The sequence below is a fragment of the Salvelinus alpinus genome, chromosome 15 (genome assembly GCF_045679555.1).
Source record: "Salvelinus alpinus chromosome 15, SLU_Salpinus.1, whole genome shotgun sequence".
Classification (NCBI taxonomy): Eukaryota; Metazoa; Chordata; class Actinopteri; order Salmoniformes; family Salmonidae; genus Salvelinus; species Salvelinus alpinus.
The window spans coordinates 43,820,771-43,833,112 of NC_092100.1; the positions used below are offsets into that span (position 1 = coordinate 43,820,771).

General features: G+C 40.5%; 1 long non-coding RNA gene across 1 annotated transcript; it reads left to right on the top strand.

The window, feature by feature from the left end:
* Window positions 1-798: 798 nt before the first annotated feature.
* Window positions 799-2,197, top strand: LOC139540117 (uncharacterized). Its single transcript, XR_011668086.1, has 2 exons — window positions 799-936; window positions 1,333-2,197. It is a non-coding gene; the product is annotated as an uncharacterized lncRNA (long non-coding RNA).
* Window positions 2,198-12,342: the final 10,145 nt, after the last annotated feature.

Genomic DNA, 12,342 nt, shown 5'->3' on the forward strand with positions numbered 1-12,342 from the left:
ACTGAGAATGTGATGAAAGAAATAATTCTCCCTACTATTATCCTGACATTCTTAAAATAAAGTGGTGATCCTAACTGACCTAAGACAGGGAATTTTTACTCTGATTAAATGTCAGGAATTGTGAAAAACTGAGTTTAACCCTTTCATGCGTGAGTTCCAAATATCACTAACGGTCGCCCCAGCGTGAGTTTTTTTATGCACGTGATATTAGAACGTTCTCTCCATTCCAGAATGTGTTTGTTATGTAACAGTACATTTCATCCGCGCTGCCCTCAAACAAAAGCACGCAGCATGTTTTTATTTGTCAATTTTAAATTATTTCTAACAAGTTTTTTATTTTCTAATAACAGTTTGAAATGAGGTGTGTTCCGCCTCATTCATTCACATAAAAGTAGTCATTTTTACTTTTGCGGACCAATTAATTTTTTTGACATTTCTGACCCGGACAAAATTCCCCAAACACTTCTCAATTGTTTGTGCAGGACATTTACTCATCTGCCGTCCTGCATACACGTGTTCATATTATTCCACCTGTCGCCTGCATCGAAATCAAAGTTGTTTTCGTTACCAATAATACCTTTGGAAATGTGTGCGTTTCTATCAAAGTGCCTTATTACGTTATAATAGTTTCTGCATGTCGTGTTATGTCGTTTCTACTGTAGCATCATGTTTTTGTGTATATTCCTTATAACCGCGGACACGCGATGTAACGTTACTCATTTCATAACATTTATGGTGTTATACTCAATGCTTAGGTAGCTAGCTACATTCTCCTATTAGCTCTGGAAAACAATGCTAATTGCGTCAGGGAAGTATTAGCATGTGTTGTATTTTGAAGCTACCCTGGCCTTATGACTCCCAAGTGGCACAGCGTCTCAGTGCTAGAGGCGTCACTCCAGACACCCATCTTCAAATCAAGACTGCGTTTCTATCAAAGTAAGTGCCTAATTACGTTATTGTGTCGTGTTATACCGTTTCTACTATAGCTCACTGTGTGAATGGAGCATAATATATTTGTATATATTCCTTATAACCGCGGACACGCGAGGTAACGTTACTCACCTTTTATGGTGTTATATTCAATCGTGCTTATGTAGCTAGTTACATTATTCTATTAGTTCTGTAAAACAATGCTAAATGCGTCAGAAGTATTGGCATGTTGTATTTTGACGCTACCCTGGAAAAATTGAAAAATATCTTATACCACTTGGTCGTTTTCTGAGTGCATTCCACAAAGCTGTTTATCATCCACTGCCCCCATTTAGAGGTAATAGTCAAGCACGCAGTCTGGTTTCATGTTTCTCTGTCTGGTTTGTTTCTCTCTCCCGTCAGGTGGTCCACCTTCCCTGTGGCCGACATGGTTGCTGTATGGACAGTGGAGAGGACATGGACGTCTCGTTTGTCATGCCACTTTACTGCCAGCTGTTAACATTTCTTATTTTGTATAACGGGTCATTTAGGATGGTAGTAGCGTTGATGAAATGCAGTCATAGCAGCAGAACTAGAAAGCAGTCTTTACTGTCACCAGGAATGTATACATTTCACTAATTGTGGTTGTCCCCCACTCCTGGCTCTCTCTTATCCTGTAGCTCCAAGGCATAGCGATTGGTCTCTACTATGTCTCCCACCAGCTCCTCTGTCAGAAACAACTTGAAGCACTCTGCCTCAGTTGGAAATGGCAAGGGGCGTTGCACTCCAGACTGGGACTCATCAAAGCAAACAGCAGGGCCAGGAGGGGTGAAACAGCAGGGCCAGGAGGGGTGAAATGACTGGTGGCCTTCCAGCTACCACAGAACTCCTGTACTTCATCCACTGTTGGTATGCCTCCATCACCACCAGCATCTTCAAAGGGAACTGGGACTTTGTCAGTGGACAAGGGAAATTCTGATTCAGGGTTCTCAATGGCTACAAGGTTGGGGGGCAGCTCCTCACTGTCACTGTCAGAATCTGATTCCTGACTTTCATACTCAGATTCATTGTCAGAATTTTAAAAAATCTCCAGAATTTCCACATTTGTTTGTTGTCTCCTTTTGAAAGACATTGCTAATGCTTCAGCTCATCTCACTAGCTACATTTACATTTACATTACATTACAGCTACATACATAAACAACAACACTGAATGGTTTAGAGTGAGAGGGTACGTGGTTGACTGCCGGCACGCGCCACTTGTATCAATAAATCACTATCAGAAAATGTTTTGTGTGGCAATTATTTGTGTATTTACGGTTTTATTCACATGTTTTCAAATCTAGGTGACAAATCATGCATTCCGATTCTTGCACAGATTGTAATGGGCACATATTATGTGTGTAAAATACTTTTTTGAAGGTTGTACTGATTATGATGAGCTAAGCTAATTCCAGCTGTGTAGTCATGTTTGTTGACGTTCAATGCATTCTGGGTTCACGTAATCGTCTGTTTGACCAAAGATGTTATAACAAAATGAGGTGAGTAAGAGTTCACTCGTTTTTTGAGGACTTCCGGAAATGAATGGTGGGATGTGAACGACGGTAGACGACACACCCCTTCAACATGCATACTATAAACAGACCAAACTCATCTCGTCTTCTCTTATTATCTTCGGTTTCTGTGAGGAAAAAAAATGCATGGCTGCGCGCTGAAACTAATCGTCGGATTACTTTCGATTTCTAAAAAGTGCTTTACCTAATTATTTCGATCAATGGTGTGCTCACCCGTGATGTGATTAATTATACATGGTAATTGCTATTAGCTAATTCATATTGTAGTTTATGTCAGCCGAGAGTTAGAAAATATAACTGCTTGTGTTGGGTCAATCTTTCCTCAGCGCTAGGACAAATGTAGCCTACATTTTTCCGGTTAGGATGATTGTGTTATGCTATATATTCTTCTGTGAATATCTGAACATTGAATCCAAAAATAAACTGCTCACATTCTGGACATAACTTTGTAAGGACTGTGTTTGTGTAAATAGTTTCTGAAAAAAGTGTGGCCAGCTCAAACGCTGATTGTTGCGTCATTCGAAACTGGCCGTTCTAAACGAGCGTTCTAAATGAGTGTTCTAATCACACGGGTGTGATCGTACGCTTCAGGGACCACTGTAGAACGATCACACCCGTGTGATGGTACGTGTGAAAGGGTTAAATATATTTGGCTAAGGTGTATGTAAGCTTCCGACTTCAACTGTATATGGATGAGCAATGACAGAGCGGCATAGGCTAAGATGCAATTGATAGTATAGACTACAGTATATACAGTGGGGAGAACAAGTATTTGATACACTGCCGATTTTGCAGGTTTTCCTACTTACAAAGCATGTAGAGGTCTGTAATTTTTATCATAGGTACACTTCAACTGTGAGAGACGAAATCTAAAACAAAAATCCAGAAAATCACATTGTATGATTTTTAAGTAATTAATCAGCATTTTATTGCATGACATAAGTATTTGATACATCAGAAAAGCAGAACTTAATATTTGGTACAGAAACCTTTGTTTGCAATTACAGAGATCATACGTTTCCTGTAGTTCTTGACCAGGTTTGTACACACTGCAGCAGGGATTTTGGCCCACTCCTCCTCCATACAGACCTTCTCCAGATCCTTCAGGTTTCGGGGCTGTCGCTGGGCAATACGGACTTTCAGCTCCCTCCAAAGATTTTCTATTGGGTTCAGGTCTGGAGACTGGCTAGGCCACTCCAGGACCTTGAGATGCTTCTTACGGAGCCACTCCTTAGTTGCCCTGGCTGTGTGTTTCGGGTCGTTGTCATGCTGGAAGACCCAGCCATGACCCATCTTCAATGCTCTTACTTAGGGAAGGAGGTTGTTGGCCAAGATCTCGCGATACATGGCCCCATCCATCCTCCCCTCAATACGGTGCAGTCGTCCTGTCCCCTTTGCAGAAAAGCATCCCCAAAGAATGATGTTTCCACCTCCATGCTTCACGGTTGGGATGGTGTTCTTGGGGTTGTACTCATCCTTCTTCTTCCTCCAAACACGGCGAGTGGAGTTTAGACCAAAAAACTATATTTTTGTCTCATCAGACCACATGACCTTCTCCCATTCCTCCTCTGGATAATCCAGATGGTCATTGGCAAACTTCAGACGGTCCTGGACATGCGCTGGCTTGAGCAGAGGGACCTTGCGTGCACTGCAGGATTTTAATCCATGACGGGGTAGTGTGTTACTATTGGTTTTCTTTGAGACTGTGGTCCCAGCTCTCTTCAGGTCATTGACCAGGTCCTGCCGTGTAGTTCTGGGCTGATCCCTCACCTTCCTCATGATCATTGATGCCCCACGAGGTGAGATCTTGCATGGAGCCCCAGACCGAGGGTGATAGACCGTCATCTTGAACTTCTTCCATTTTCTAATAATTGCGCCAACAGTTGTTGCCTTCTCACCAAGCTGCTTGCCTATTGTCCTGTAGCCCATCCCAGCCTTGTGCAGGTCTACAATTTGATCCCTGATGTCCTTACACAGCTCTCTGGTCTTGGCCATTGTGGAGAGGTTGGAGTCTGTTTGATTGAGTGTGTGGACAGGTGTCTTTTATACAGGTAACGAGTTCAAACAGGTGCAGTTAATACAGGTAATGAGTGGAGAACAGGAGGGCTTCTTAAAGAAAAACGAACAGGTCTGTGAGAGCCGGAATTCTTACTGGTTGGTAGGTGATCAAATACTTATGTCATGCAATAAAATGCAAATGAATTACTTAAAAATCATACAATGTGATTTTCTGGATTTTTGTTTTACATTCCGTCTCTCACAGTTGAAGTGTACCTATGATAAAAATTACAGACCTCTACATGCTTTGTAAGTAGGAAAACCTGCAAAATCGGCAGTGTATCAAATACTTGTTCTCCCCACTGTACATATGAGATGAGTAATGCAAGATATGTAAACATTATTAAAGTGGCAATATTAATTAAATTGACCAATGATTTCAAGTCTGTATGTAGCCTCTCTGTGCTAGTGATGGCTGTTTAACAGTCTGATGGCCTTGAGATAGAAGCTGTTTTTCAGTCTCTCGGTCCCAGCTTTGATGCACCCGTACTGACCTCACCTTCTGGATGGTAGCAGGCTGAACAAGCAGTGGCTCGGGTGGTTGTTGTCCTTGATGATCTTTTTGGCATTCCTGTGACATCAGGTGCTGAAGGTGTCCTGGAGGTCACCAGCAGTAACTGTTTGTTTAGGGATATTGCGGGCCAATTTAGCAAAATTATGTTCTGTCAGCCTACTGTAGGTGAGAACAGAGGGACTCAAATTAGCATAAGGCATGAAACTCGACTTATTTTTGAAAGTTGTTTGTTCTCTCACATCAGAAATACCAGATACATTATAGTTTCTAAACACTGCATTGCCATTACACCGTGGGTGCTTATTAGCACAGAATAAATTATATAAATGTAATTAGCAAACAAATTTGAAAGTGTCAACTTTTAATGCAAAAGGGTCCATCCTAATAGAAGGGGACTGACACTTGAGCATCAGTGAGAAGCCCTGGTGATATTTTGATCACCAAAAGTTCTTGTTATGTTTCTGACTGGACCTCCTTAGGTGGGCTGGTGGTGGATATCCTCCACCTCGAGCCCCAACTTGTCTTCCTGCGGGTTGGTTCTGGTTGCCTCATGCCCATTACCTTGAAACATAGTATTATTATAATGTTGTTACATTGTACTTCATTGGGCCACTAGCCTATAAATATGAGTTAATTACAATGGTCAGGTCACTCTGAGGAAGACATCAGCTAGACGTCGAAACGTCAGTGACCTGTTTGCATCCTGTACAAAGGATTAAAGTGAGCAAAAGTAAATCAATCTCTGCCTTTTTTTGTTGAGTGCTCCAACTCCTTTTTGTCAGGAATTAGTCCTTTTGGAAGTTGTTCTTGGTAAGCCATTCTCATGATTTTTGTCATTGTTGTTGAGCGTGAAGGCCCACCTGAACTATAACCTGTTCTGTGTTATCATGTTTGGTTTAGCAGATATGAAGGAAAATACACTGTCCGGCAATGGCAGAATATAAAATGGCCGCCAAAGCCTCCAGAATGCCTGCATATCTGAAAATGTCTCAAACTACAAGTTTACCAAGTTTCATGCTTTTATGAAAAAGGGAACATTTCACCTACAATTTGACACATATCGCCTGGACTACAGTTTATGTCGGGGTACAGTAGATGGATACTGACGAGTTTATGATTTCTTCAGTTTCAGAGATAGAGTGGGGCTCTTTCATACTTAAAGTATATGCACACATGTGAAGAACACATAATACACACACAGAGAGAGAGAGACACATACAGACACAAACCAACACTTCCTCGTCATGTAACTCCTGGCACCATACAGATCAACCAAGTAGATCAGCCAGTTAAGGATGCTAAGGGTCCCGGGGCTGGGTTTCTACTAAGCTAACATATGTACAATTTTGAACATGGTCATACCAAGGATCATTAAGCTATTTGATTTTGCATTTTTGGACCCTTGTAAGTATCCCAAAAATATATAAAATATTATATTTGATGAAACATTGAATTTGGCCTTACTGCTATTAGCCCATAAAAAAGGCATTGAATAACATGTTCATACATAGCAAAACATATAGTCAAAACATATGTTTTGAAGTGTCTCAACTTTCGATGGTGGGGTCATATGCGACAGGTTTCAGGCAACTAGAAGTATGTCACATGTCACTACTTCACAGGAGAGGCATTTGAACAAAAACATTATTTTCTTTATCAAATGTATTTATTTTTTGTCAGAAACGCCTTCTGGAACATGTGAACTTTTATGTGCCTTAATAATAAACTTGTATGCCATCTATAAATATGAATTTAATAAAGAAATACGAGCCTAGTTGGTTTAGCCACGTAAAAAGTTAGGAACCTTCCCTCTTGCCATGATTGGCTGAGATGAGATGAGAGAGATGAGTTCGGATTTGTCTGCCATATAGCACGCTTCTGTCTAATATGATCTGGTCAGTATGTGTAGGTAATCCTTTCTAAGGTGGCTTTTTGAAAGATATCAAGTAGTAGAACTGCAAAAGTGTTGCTCTCCACTTTCTGGAGCACAGAGTTTTGAAATCAGTGTAATGCCTGGTGGAATTAGAGTTTGAGAGGTAAGGAGATTGAGAAAATTCTGCCGTTTGATTGCAAATATGCAGAAGGAGTCGAAATGAGAAAACACGGAGGGCTGTTGTCTCCAGATAACATGTTCAAACTAAGGGCAGCCATGGCATCCGTGACAGAGAGGGAGAAGCATTGATCCATTTAAACGGGTAAGAGAGTCTAGCTAGCTACATTTTCAGATATTACATGTTAGTCATTTTGTCAGAAAGTCATTTTCATTGCAAGTTAAACCTTACTGTTAGCTAGCTAGCTAACGTTAGATGGCTGGCTCACGTTAAATGTATAATCTGTGTATTAATATTATTCATATCTCAGAGCCATTTCCATTGCTAGTTATAGCCTAATGTTAGCTTGCTAGCTAACATTGAACATGATTGTTTATCTATTTGCAGACTCATGAAGGGAAGTAAGGGAAGTTGGGATATTTGTTCATTGTTTAGCTAGCTATCTAGCTACATCTTTAAACAAAAGACTCCACTATGCAAGTAACCATTTCACTCTACCTTTTACACCTTCTGTATCCTGTGCATGTGACTAATAAACATTCATATTATTTGATATAGTATGTGTTTACTAGAGACTGTAATGTGAAGATCAACATGACCTGCACCAAAGTCAAATTAGGATATAGTGTTTGACCAACGAGATAGTGTCCAAGTTAAAAAATTCTGCCCTGCTTTTATTTCTTCACACTCACAACCTAAAGCTATTTTCTGTAATTGGCTCGCCATTAACTTGTAAATAATGATCTTGTTGTGAGTTTATTTTCCTGTAATAATGAATACAAATTAACTAAAGTGAAGACATTGTCAGCTATATGATATGGTCATTATTCGAACTGGCTAGCCAGCTAACTTAACGTTAGCTAGTTAGCTAACAAGCTAGAAATGAACCTAAACATTGTTTAGAAAGTTGATTTTAGTTGCCTGGTTTGCTTGATTGACATATATATTCATTTGTAAACGGGTGGGTTTATTGCTGTTAAAACATCAGTTATGCTACTTTGGACAACCAGGCTGCTGGTGTCATGCAGCCTGTTGATTTTGTTTATAATTTTTCGTAATGACAATGACAAGTTTGATGTCGGACAACAATAGAATGTTCAGGATGTCACTGCGACAGTTGTTGATAGACGTAGTATAAACCAGCCTTTAGTCTTTAAATCTTTGGTTGTTTAGTACATGGCCTCACATGTGAATCCTTAAACAGATGGGTGGGGCTAAGGCTTAAGAGAACGTGAATGATGCTGAATGGGTATAGACAAAGAAGAGCTCTAGTAGGTGTACCAAAACATTCAATGGGTATTTTCTCAAAAGTGGAGTTAGAAGTTTATCAACTTTCAAAGCAGAATTACTTTCCCATTGTTTCTCAACTGAAGTGTATGATATACAATTTTCTAGCTCTGTCTCTACTTTTACCCAATGTAAAAAACACTTTCAAATTTTGCTATATAAGACCGAAACGATCCGGTCGGTCAAATATTAGTGTGTAGGCCAAACTGTTCGGACACTAGAGACAGAAGTTGGCAGATCGGTGGTATCGACTTTAGACGAGTCCCGTGACGCTTGTGGTGGTTGTAGAGCAAAACGGAGAACACCGTTGTGCTCGTGAGAGTCTCATCTTTCCATAGAGGTTAGGACACTACAGATATTTTTGTGAGAAGACCGATTTTCAGGATGTCTCTTGGTCTGACAAACAATGCTGTAGCTCTGCCACCTTGGTGCGGAAGGCCAACATTGGTGGATGAGGTGGATTGAGATGCAGCCCATGCAAAAGAGAAGCTATCTGTAGCCTAAACAGACATATTTTGATGGGGATTTTCTTAAAATGCTCATTAGATTTCCCTGGGAGTAAATGGTACCCTATTTCACTCTTTTGACCTCTGAAGGGGGACAAGACAGGGTGATTCTCTGTCACCTTTAATCTTAATTTTAAGAATGGAACCGTTATTTGGAAATATAAGAAATAATCAGAAAATACAAGGTCTACAGATCAATCAGGAAGAACACAAAGTATCAATGTACAATACCCCATAATGACAAAGCGAAAACAGGTTTTTAGAAATGTTTGCAAATTTATAAAAAAGAAAATCAAATACCTTATTTACATAAGTATTCATACCGTTTGCTATGAGATTTGAATTTGAGCTCAGGTGCATCCTGTTTCCACTGATCGTCCTTTAGATGTTTCTAGTCCATCTGTGCTAAATTTAATTGATTGGACATGATCCTAAAGTTGACAGTGCATGTCAGAGCAAAAACCAAGCAATGAGGTCAAAGGAATTGTCCATAGAGCCCCGAGACAGGATTGTGTCAAGGCACAGATCTAGGGTAGGGTACCAAAACATTTCTGCAGCAATCAAGCCTTTATGGTAGAGTGGCCAGACGGAACCCACTCTTCAGTAAAAGGCACATGCCAGCCCGCTAGTAGTTTTGCAAAAGGGACCTAAAGACTCTCAGACCATGAGAAACAGGATTCTCTGGTCTGATGGAACCAAGATTGAACTCTTTGGCCTAAATGCCAATTGTCACGTCTGGTAGAAACCTGGCACCATCCCTACGGTGAAGGATGGTGATGGCAGCATCATGCTGTGGGGATGTTTTTCAGGGGCAGGGACTGGGAGACCAGTCAGGATGAACAGAACAAAGTACAGAGATCCTTGATGAAAACCTACTCCAGAGCGCTCAGGATCTCAGACTGGGGTGAAGGTTCACCTTCCAACAGGACAATGACCCTAAGCACACAGCCAAGACAATGCAGGAGTGGCTTCGGGACAAGTCTCTGAATGTCTTTGAGTGGCCCAGCTAGAGCCAGGACTTGAACCAGATCAAACATCTCTGGAGACCTGAAAATAGTTTTGCAGCAACGTTCCCCATCCAACCTGACAGAGCTTGAGAGGATCTGCAGAGAAGAATGGGAGAAACTCCCCAAGTACAGGTGTGCCAAGCTTGTAGCGTCATACCCAAGAAGACTCCAGGCTATAATCACTGCCAAAGGTGCTTCCAACAAAGTACAGAGTAAAGGGTCTGAATACTAAATGTGATATTTCATTTTTTTTTTATACATTGGTAAAAACCTGTTTTTGCTTTGTCATTATGGGGTTGTGTGTGTAGATTGATGAGGGGAAAAAACTATTTAATCCATTTTAGAATAAGACTGTAACGTAACAAAATGTGGAAAAAGTCAACGGGTTTGACTACTTTACGAAGGCACTGTAAATCCGGCATCTAAATACTTTCCGAAGGCACTGTAAATCTGGCATCAACAGCTAAATGGAAACAGATGGAAATCGAACAAATAGAATAACCATTAAGTACATATTATCACCAAAATAAAATGCATTCAAACAGGCCTGATCTACCTGCGAGAAATTGTAATGGACTGCGATTTTAAGCCAAGTATGATTAGTGATATTTAAATTGTGGTCTGAAAAAGGACTTATCAGGTATTAGCAGATGTTCACAGACAAGGGGACAGATACATTTGAGAATCTCTCCAAAAAGTACAACCTCCAGATCTCTGATTTACAAGTATTTACAAGTAAGAAGCTATCTTACTAAAGCAGTGTGACCTAATAAAAAGCTTAGTGATATATACTGAACATAAAAATAAATGCAACATGAAACAATTTCAATAATTTTACTGAGTTACAGTTCATATAAAGGAAATTAGTCAATTGAAATAAATTCATTAGGCCCTAATCTATGGATTTCACATGACTGGTCAGGGGTGCAGCCATGGGTGGGCCTGGGAGGGTATAGGCCCACTCACTGGGGAGCCAGGCCCAGCCAGTCAGAATGAGTTTTTCCCCACAAAAGGGCTTTATTACAGATATAAATACTCCTCTGGCTCTCTGGGTGGTTGGTCTCAGACGATCCCGGGGGTTAAGAAGCCGGATGTGGTGGTCCTGGGCTGGCGTGGTTCCACGTGGTCTGCGGTTGTGAAGAGGCTTAACATTCAATACATTTAAACAAATGTGTGCACAAAATACGTTTTTGGTGCATATAGAACATTTCTGGGATATTTTATTTCAGCTCATGAAGTATGGGACCAACACAGCATGTTACGTTTATATTTTTGTTCAGTATACATCACTTAATTAGCAAAGAAATATAACAAGCTAAATGCTAAGAATGTGCTGGGGTACATATACAGAATTATCGAAGAAGTAACAAAAGATGATACATTATAGCGGTAACTAATTGGGAAGATGAGCTGCAAATAGTAATAACCCAAGAGGACTGGGAGGACATATCGAGAAACACGTCCAAGACAACCAACTCTCTACTCTGAAGGGAATACTCTTGGAAAATTCAGTTGAGATGCTTTATAACTCAAAATACAACCATGACATCACATCAAGTTGTTGGCCTAACTGTGGGGAGAGCAGAGCTAACCATACTCACATATTATATTCCTGCCTAGTCCTCAATCAATTCTGGATCGAAGTATACAAAGTATTGGATGATAGAACGTTCGCATTCTCTAAATCCAGAACACATACTCCTGGGGAGAACCCCTCATGCACTGGTCTTCTACTCTGATAAGTAGCTCTTCAGAATTCTGAGAATAACATCACTTCAACAGATAACTAGAAACTGGCTTAAACCGCTGGCACCACAAATAAGCAATTGGAAAGAAACAGTTAATGAAATACATAGTATGGAAATTATAACATAGAATAAGAAACCAAATGACTCTATTTGAAATACGATGGGTGAAAAAAATTGACATTATAGTATGAAATATTTATAGGTTTCGAACAGGAGATAAAATGTACATGTTTTAAACGGACGGGTGTGGGTGGAAACGTGTGTGTGTGTGTGTGTGTGTGTATGCGATTGTAGAAGTGCATGTCGGTGTATGCATGAGTGGGCACTTATCTGCGTGTGTATGTGTTTGCCATGCACGAAAAGATGGGGAAAATTCAATGTAGATAGGGGATGCCAGGATGCCAACACAACACCAGGAGATTAGGTGGAGGAAGGTGGAGGAAGTTCAACCCAAGATAAGTTAGTTGGGGTTTTTGGAAACAGCGCTAATACATTGTAACTAAGAGGACCATTAAAACTAATTGTTCCTCTTAGCTGTTTAGCTACAGCCTGACAGCAAACAGTGTCTGATTTAACATTTCCCCCTGGACAGTAAGCGCTCTGCAGGCCCAGTGCTGTCCGTTCCACTCCTCTGACCTGAGAGGAAGGGAACCACTTCGCTGGGCTAGTTTATTGTGTCTACTTAATTA